General features: G+C 41.9%; 2 long non-coding RNA genes across 2 annotated transcripts; both read right to left on the bottom strand.

Moving 5' to 3' along the window:
• Positions 1-3,272: 3,272 nt before the first annotated feature.
• LOC142720076 (uncharacterized) lies at positions 3,273-4,559 on the bottom strand. The gene is made up of 3 exons (XR_012872920.1): positions 4,397-4,559; positions 4,048-4,307; positions 3,273-3,913 (listed from the first exon to the last, which is right to left on the bottom strand). It is a non-coding gene; the product is annotated as an uncharacterized LOC142720076 (long non-coding RNA).
• A 736-nt stretch (positions 4,560-5,295) lies between these two features.
• Positions 5,296-8,448, bottom strand: LOC142720075 (uncharacterized). The gene is made up of 4 exons (XR_012872918.1): positions 8,364-8,448; positions 7,450-7,521; positions 6,697-6,788; positions 5,296-5,343 (listed from the first exon to the last, which is right to left on the bottom strand). It is a non-coding gene; the product is annotated as an uncharacterized LOC142720075 (long non-coding RNA).
• Between the last annotated feature and the right edge of the window lie 708 nt (positions 8,449-9,156).

The following is a 9,156-nucleotide window of genomic DNA, read 5'->3' on the forward strand; positions in this document are numbered from 1 at the left end:
GTAGTCAATGGGAGGAGGAATCTTCCTGCCGATGGCAGGAATAATTCCGCTATGGATTTTGCTGCAGGACCCGCCAAGCAAAGTGCACTGACCCTAACAATTGAAAAATGTAATTAAAGGATTGTACAAAATATTTAGGATGTCATTAATAATAATAGAATAGTCCAGTTTTATAGTTAATTCCATTAGGTAAACAAGTATTTAAGAAAGAGATCCCATATGCTTCCCATGTCAACAAGTGGCTTCACCATTCTCCTCACCTTTTAGACTTATTTTCTTATGTAATACAATTATAAGGCCTTATTCACACGAACGTGTTAAACGTCCATGTGACAGCTGTTGAAACAATGGCCGTCACACGGACCCATATAATTCAATGTGGCCGTTCACACGGCCATTGTTTCAACGGACCGTGTCAAGGGTCCGTGAGAATATAGGACATGTCCTAGTTTTTCACGTTTCACGCATCCCTCCATAGACTCTAGTGTATGGGGGATGTGTGATATTGCGCCCCGCAGAGCACGGATGCACTTCGGACGTAAAAAACAGCTGTTTTTCACATCAGAGATGCGCAACACCCGTGTGAATCTACCCTCAGATGAACGTTACCAACATGTGTATGTATAATAATTTATACATAATACAGGGTCATATTAAAGTCAAAGGAGTACAATGCTGCACCAAATCACCTCCCTGCTGATATCTCTAAGGCTGTGTTCACACAGAGTTCTTTGACGCGGAAAATGCGTCGGAAAATGAGCCAAAAAACGACCCAAAATGACTCCCATTGATTTCAATGGGAGACGGAGGTTTTTTTTTACCGCGAGTAAAAAAAACGCCTCGCGGCAAAAAGAAGGGACATGACCCATCTTGATGCGGTTTCCGCGTCCAAAACCGCATTGAAATCCATGGGGACACGTCAAATAACACCTCGAACTAGTGAGGTGTTTTCTGACGAGTATATTGCCGAGTGTTTTGGAGGAGTTTTTTGCAGGAGTCGTCTCCTGCTGCTAGTCCAGCCCAGAAAGGGGCTGTCATTTCCTGTCTGCTCGTGGAGGCTGAAAAACATTGTGGACAGAACTCCCCTGAGGGATACAGAAAACCGAAGTCCTGCATCCAAATACAAGTAAGTGCAATTGCTCCTATGTTCCATACATGCTATACATGTATGGAGCTGTGCATTTTTATTTTTATTTATTTTTTTGTAATTTTTTTTTTCAATTTTTTTTTTTCAAATTATTTTTTTTAAATGTTTTAATTTTGTTATGCAGTTGTTCATGTATGTCATCTCTTTTTTTTTTTTTTTTACATTTCAGGAACAGAAATGACGACAGCAGAGGTGTACCACCGGATGGACATTGATGTTGGGAAATTGATTCAAGAAGTAAGTATACTTTTTTTTTTTAATGTGGGCCTGTTCACATCAGCGTGGTTTCCGCTGAGGGGTTCCGTCTGTACTTTCAGTCAGGGGAACCCCTCAACGGAAAGGCAAGTGTGAAGTGGTGACAGATCCGTTGCTAATGGTTTCTGTTTGTCCCCGTTGTGCAAAGGGTTCTGTCGTTTTGACTGAACCAATCCCGCTGTCTAGGGAATCCCATTAGCAACGGATTCATCAGCATTGAAGTCAATGATGATGCAAACAGAAAACAATGTTTTTTTTAATGTGGGCCTGTTCACATCAGCGTGGTTTCTGCTGAGGGGTTCCGTCGGTGCTTTCAGTCAGGGGAACCCCTCAATGGAAAGGCAAGTGTGAAGTAAGTTCCGTTTGCATCACCATTAATTTCAATGGTGACAGATCCGTTAACAGAAGGATGTCATGCATGTGAAAACCTCGGCAAAAACAGCCTGAAAAACCGCCTGGAAAACCGCCTCAAAAACCACGTCAAAAACCACGTCAAAAACCACATCAAACATGAAAACCTCCAGGGTCAGTTTTTACAGGAGGTATTTTCCTCCTGCAAAACACTCCGTGTGAACACAGCCTAAGAGTATGTTCACACGGCTTAGCAAAATACGTCTGACATTACGTGGCTGTTTTCAGGCGAAAACAGCTCCTGAATTTCAGTTGTTTTTGCAAGTACTCGCGTTTTGCGCGGCATCTTTTACGAACGTTATTGGAGCTGTTTTTCAATGGAGTCAATGAAAAACGGCTCCAAAAACGTCTCAAGAAGTGACATGCACTTCTTTTTCGCGGGCGTATTTTTATGCGCCGTCTTTTGACAGCGACGCATACAATTACACCTCATGGGAACAGAACATTGTAAAACCCATTGAAAGCAATGGGCAGATGTTTGTAGGAGTAATGGAGCCGTTTTTTCAGACATAATTCGAGGCGTAAAACGCGTAATGGAGCCGTTTTTTACGTCTGAAAACAGTGCGTGTGAACATACCCTAACACTGAAAGAAAGGAGGGGAGAACAGAAGATGTCAGCCCTGAGTGTGCAGTGAGCTGTCAGATCTATGACAGAAGCAGCAGCACAGCCAGCTGTAGCGCCCGCGGCCGCAAACCGCCAGCCTTCCCCTCTTACCAGCGGATGTGACCGTAGGACTGTGTCTCTTCACCGGCGTCCCCCTTCCCAGGGATGCCAGCATGCTCGTGCCAAGCCTTAAAGGGCCAGCATGTGCACAAGTAAAATTATATCCAACCTATCCCTAAGCACCCCGGCCTTTAAAAGGAGCCCTGCCCCTGTTGTGTCTTCCCAGTGTTTGTCATGCAAATGGTTCCCTAGCTGTATCCAGTATCCAGTATCTGAGTCCAGTGTCCGTTCAAGTCCATTATCTGAGACTTCTTTATTCAAGTCAAGTGTCCTAGAGGCCTTTACCATCTGTGTCCAGTGTTTTTGCCAAGTCCATTTTCCGAGGTGACTTCTGTGTTCAAGTCCATTGTCCGAGACGACATCTGTGTTCAAGTCCAGTATCCGAGAGAAGTCTGGCACAAACCAGCTTCCGATAGTCCGGCACAAGCCAGCTCCTGATAGTCCAGCACCAGCTTGCTTCTGATTATCTGGCTGAAGCTTAGAAACCCAGGTACTTTCTCCCTAGTGACTGTCATTGACATTTTGTTTGACCAGAGGCAGAGCGGCCCACTGGGGCACATACTCCATAGCCTCGACACCAGCTATGTACAGGAATTGCACAGACTCTAGAGCAACAAAATGCTGGAACATTTTTAATAAAGACTATTTAGAAAGTTGTTTAATTTTACATTTAGGGAGCAAAGGAACAAGAAAAAAAGCTCACCCATGAACCTTACAACCAATAAATACATTTCTTCATTGATTTGAAAATGTCTTCTTTCCTCTAAACTTCGGCTGATGCCTCTCCTGAATGTCGATGATGAGCGGACGTCCCTCATGTAGTGTCAGTAAATTCTCCAGTGCGATCAGAAGGGAGGACATTATCCCATCACACAGACCACCATATGTCGTTTTCATACAAGAAATGACTCAGACAACGTAAGGAGTGTTAAAATATGTGAATTTTATTGTTATGTGTGTTGTGATTGTGTGTTACCTCCCATCACTCACAAAGAGCGTAGAGCGACACTCAGGACAGGCAAAACCCCCAGTGGAGGAAACCTGTAGGGAAACCATGGCCGCTGTACTGTCCTTCCTCTGGCATACTAAGAGAGGTTAACGCTATATAACGTATGTGCGCGTGTACAGTATACATGTGTATATGTGGATTCCCCCATACAAGGAATAGAGCCAGAAAATGTAAAGTGACTGTGTTACTATGTACAGTGTGTCAGTGAGTATGATTGTGTATAGTTCTGTATGTGTAAGTATTAGTGTGTATGTATCCATTATGTGTTTTTGTGTGCGTGCATGCATGTGTTATACATTACCTGCTCCTCATGTTTGGTCATCCATCATGGTCTTCATCTCTCTTGTGGATCAGGCAGCAGAACCTCCTGGGTGGGAATAGAGGTACAAGAGAAAACGTTCATCAACATGTGGATTAGAAGATCCATTACTGAATTTTACTTCGCACCTTTGTGATAATTTTTTCCTACCTACTTCTTTATAACACCAACATTTTACTTACCAGCGTTATTATTAGTCAGGGACCTCAATCGGTGTCTCCGGGTCCACTGCTATGTCTATCCTGCTAATGATGTTTCCTTCCACTTTCCACATGCACGGATGCAAAATGATGTTTCTACAACGGGCACAGGACAGCGCGCTCTTCCATGGGCCTCGGGTGTAAAACTCCTCTTTATTTCTCCTTGACGCACGTATGGCCCAGCTGTGATGGTTTTGCCTGTTTCTCATCCATGCCCAGTGGAAAGGGTCTTGTGCCATGATCTAAAATAGAATAGTAAATGAGATAAAATTGGCTTCTCATCACAGACTCTTAATCAAAGACGGCATTTGTCCTGTTTCTTATTACTGACCAGATCACATGTGGTCCGGGCCACCCACGCTCTAAAGTCCATCCGGCGGAGCAACTGGTCGCGTTGGTGATGCAGCTCTTCTGTCTTCACTTCCCAGTCACTTCCTAAGGCCCACGCGTAGATCTCGTCTTTGAAGTCCTCGTCCTCCTCGAACTGGTTCGCTAGAAATCTGAAAGAAAATAACAATTATTCATGACACATGGAAGAGCAGAGCACTGTATACTTATATATCTCAATGTAAAGGAAACTTGTGTTACTATAAATGATAGCGATGGTGTCCAAGGATGTTGGAATGACCCCCCAAGGTCAGAAGGCTGCATAGTAAAATCTATAGGATTGATGTTTTCTCTTTGGATATTAAAATGTTTAAATATTTTTATTTTACTGCTAAAACATGACCATAATTGTTTTGTAACCTATAAGGGATAAAGCTAATGTAAAGCACATGAACCACAACTACTTGAGAATATTCCTACAACATGTGATACGTGAATATACTCACAGGGATGCAAAGAAATTCTCTCTATATTCCTCGGTACGCAGTCCGGCTCTCTTGAAATACACGAGGACCATGGCCAGCAGATACTAGTGGAAGAAGACAAGAAGTTAGAATTTGGTAATAGAGAAATGGTCTCTTCTTATGTCTTATCTTTATGTGGTGATTCTGTCTATTTATATGTTTATTAATGTCGGTCCATAATCCTAACACATAAATCACAGGTTTATCCTCATTGTTCTGAATCTAATATTATTATCTTACCAAGGATGTAGATGTAAAGTAGAATATCTCTTAATGCCACATAAACCCTTTTATTCAGATCTGATCTTTCTTGTCAGTCATGTCTATATCTGGCTGATTGTCTATTCATTTTGTCATTATAAAATTACCTTGTCTGAAATCCTCAAACAGATGTCCTTGGCCAAAAACAGCTGGATGTGCTCATCATCTACCAAAAAAGTTGAATTACAATTCTTTAAATCCAAAATAGTACATGAATTACATGAATTACAAAGAATTATAGTTTTTTTGGGGACTATCCTCTGCGGCCCCTTTATTGATTACGGCGGCCCCTTTATTGTTTACCCAGGCATAGTGCCATATATATGGTTGTGGCTATGCCTGGTACTGCAGATCAGTCCCTTTCAATTTATTGGGACTGAGCCGCAGTGAAATTAAGTACCAGACACAGCCACATCTATATGTATGGCGCTATGCCTGAGTAAACAATAAGGCCTCATGTACACGGCCGTACCCGTAATCACGGCTCGCGATATTGCGGGCACTGCCGGCCGCCCGTATTTTCGGCTCGTGCTCCCATACAAAGTAAGAGAGCACGGACTGTAAAAAGCAAAAGATAGGACATGTCCTATCTTTTGCAGTACACTTCTATGGCCCGGACACCCTCCTGTAAATAAACAGGAAGGTGTCCGTGGACAATAGAGGTGAATGGGTCTGTAATTGCAGACCGCAATTACGGACGTTTTTTACGGTCGTGTGCATGGGGCCTAAAGGATTCTTAACAATCGCTGGAACACTGCAGCTGCTTTACTTTGCTTATCCTGGTGGTGCCAGGAGTCAAACCCCCACTGCTAATATATTGATGGCTTATTCTAATGACAGTCTATCGATAATACAGCGTAACTGTCATTTCAGGTAACTTTTCAGAATAAGCTGTCTTATGTGTGTACAGGAGAACAAATGTTGTAAATTATAGCAGAAGATTTCACTCTGTAAGTCGTAGCAAGGTAGAGGCCATTGTCGGGCTCAATACTCTGCCCTCCAGATCAGACAATACAATGAAGTAAATTTAAAAAATGTACTCACCTCAACGCTCCACTTCGCTTCTCCCCGCCGGGTCAACTTAGGCTCTCCCTGCAGGCCGCAGCTCATACAAGTTACTGACGCTGTACGTTGTATGTGACGCAGCACTGAGGTTGTTGTGTGCTGCGTCACATATATGGCCCTGTATGTTGTACGAGCCGCAGCATGCTGAGAGAGAATCAGGAGAAGAGGAGCGGTGAGCATATATATTTGTTATCTTATTTCCGATCCTGGGATGAGAGAGATAGGGCCACGGTCGCAGTTGCAAACCCAGCGAGTGCAATTTTGACACCACAATTGTGGTGCGTGGCCAGCTGAAAGATGCGTCAAATTTATTAAGAGGCATTCGCTTCTTATTAAATGTGTCGCATCCTACTCCAGCGAACTGTTTACTAAGACTGGAGTATGAAACGCCAGTCCTAATAAATCCCCCTCTTTGTTTCTGGTCAGAATCATTGAAAGGTGCAGTGAATCTTACCGAGGAGATTGTAGAAAGCAGTCCGTTCTTCTGGCTGCAGGGTATGCTCCTTCCTCCTCTTCCGGCACTCGTCTATCATGTAGGTCAGCGAACTGTGATAGAAGAAATAGATATTAGAGTCAGCAGTCCAATGTAAAAATATCAAATACACCCAAACCTACAAAGCACCTCAAAAACAGAGTACAGCAAAAAAGGGGGGGGGACCCCAATATGACTCAGGAACAACCTACAATGCGCAAAAGTGCAAGGGACATAACGTTCCGATATAATATGAAAATAACTACCATGAGTTGTAAAAAGTATACATCTTTATTATTAACTCTAATTATTAATAATAAAGATGTATACTTTTTACTACTCATGGTAGTTATTTTCATATTATATCGGGACGTTATGTCCCTTGCGCTTTTGCGCATTGTAGGTTGTTCCAAAATATCAAATACAGACAATTATGTGTTTATAAGTTTACAATGAATTAAAAATGAAATGAATAAATGACAGGGAAATCTTAGTAAAATCCATGTGTAAGAACATTTCCTGGTGGTCTGTCTCTGGGGTTAGTGCTGTCACCTCTCAGAGCATTAGTTAAGCTTTGTATGACCTTGGTAGAAGGACGCGTCACCCTTATAGGGCGTTTATTCTCATGGATGAAGAGGTTAATAAGAAGCTGATAGATTAGATTTGTAATGGTTTGTAACACGAAGTATGGATTTGATATGTAGTGACTGCAGTGATATAAAATCTTGTACTGACGTCTCCTCCACATGAAGAGTGACCATATCTCTCTTCCTCTTCCTCGCCATCTCTTCTCCTCTTCCTGGGAAACTTAAAGAGAAGAGAATATTACCATGAATATTTGGGAATGTGACTTTTCCTGAAGAAGATGTTACAAAAACTTATATTGATATAAACATGTAGTATGAGCGCTGGACTGACATTATAACTGGGGCGTATATATAGAGGGTGCAGAGGTAGCAGTCACACCCAGGATCTACTGCCATAGGGGGCCCAAAATCCCCTCTGCCAGAAGAAGACACCAGTATTATAAATGACACATGGTATAGAGAGGCCCTGCTACACATTTTACATTAGAGACCAGGAGCCTCAAGTTATGCCTCTGTATTATAAGATATGTTACTACACACATACTAAATATATATATTATAGGAAAAACCCAATAAACACCCCTCTAACATTATCCATATCCCCGGTCCCAATTTACATACATTATAGATTAAAGCGAATCTGAAAATTAGGTTGAAGTAAATAGAAAAATGAATTACAGGACAGCTGCACCGCGGGGCCAAAAATGCCGCTATGGAGGGTACAACTGAAGAAAGGGGGTGATGGTGCTGGCAGACTGATCAGAATATGGTGGAAGATCCTATTGATATCATTTTCTAGAATGGAAACCTCTTTAAATACAGAATACTAATAAGCATATGGTCCTACAGCTTGGGATCCATCAGCAAGATCTGAGGAAGGAGATGATACGTCGGGTTATTTTACTCTTGTCTCCATAGTTTATCCAGATTTTGGGTATTTAGGTGAAAACCTTTGAGTTTATTAATAAAATCCAATCCATTTCAGTAGTGGAAGAAGCATCTGTGTCTGTGTCTGGGATGACGTGGATCAGTCATTATGGTTAGTAAATGGCGGCACTTTACCTGTGAAGTCTTGAGGACAGTTGGTGTTGTCTCTCAGAAGACGCAGATACGCAGTAGTGTCTTCTCCTCCGATAAAAATAAATGTTTGTCAAGTCGCTTTGAAGAACAAAATGGAGCCTGTCTTATCTCTGAAAAGAGCGATCACAGACTGGCACCAACTGATGATTTTTCTCTATCTTTAAATTCAAATCCTGCGATTCTATTGGTTGTTGTTTGCGGCACTTGCCATGATGATTCATGCCTCAGCTAATTTAAAGGGAAAGTACACTGAAATAATGTCATGTTGCGTTTTAATATAAGGCGTCTAAATTACTGCTTAGAAAAACGTTGTCATCCTTGTATTTTACATCCTTATTCCATCTGGTGTCATTTGTGGCAGCTGCCATGTCATACTATGTTGTTTCCATGGGTAATGCAGAATGGTCATGTGTAATAAGTGTCTTAGTAATAAATTTACCTCATGTGCTCCAGATTCTTAAAATTGATATATAATGTTTGTAACTTTGGTGCAGGTGCTGGAGTTAGAAGCATGTTGACTGATGTCTGACCTGGCGGAGGATGTAATCTTTACCATTTAACATCTTGCAGGCCTCTCATAAAATTGGCGCATCCTCAAATCCAAAAATCTGTTGGACGTGGGTAAAATGTGCAAAAACTGAGGACCAGAAGCTTATAATGTGATCTTATCATTTCTATTCAGATTTACAAGAAATTGACTGGCATTGTTGTCATACATGTGCCCCCATATGTCATACATTCATAGCCATATATATTTCTATAATATAAATTCTCT

Source organism: Rhinoderma darwinii, unplaced genomic scaffold (assembly GCF_050947455.1).
Source record: "Rhinoderma darwinii isolate aRhiDar2 unplaced genomic scaffold, aRhiDar2.hap1 Scaffold_49, whole genome shotgun sequence".
NCBI classification, from domain to species: domain Eukaryota; kingdom Metazoa; phylum Chordata; class Amphibia; order Anura; family Rhinodermatidae; genus Rhinoderma; species Rhinoderma darwinii.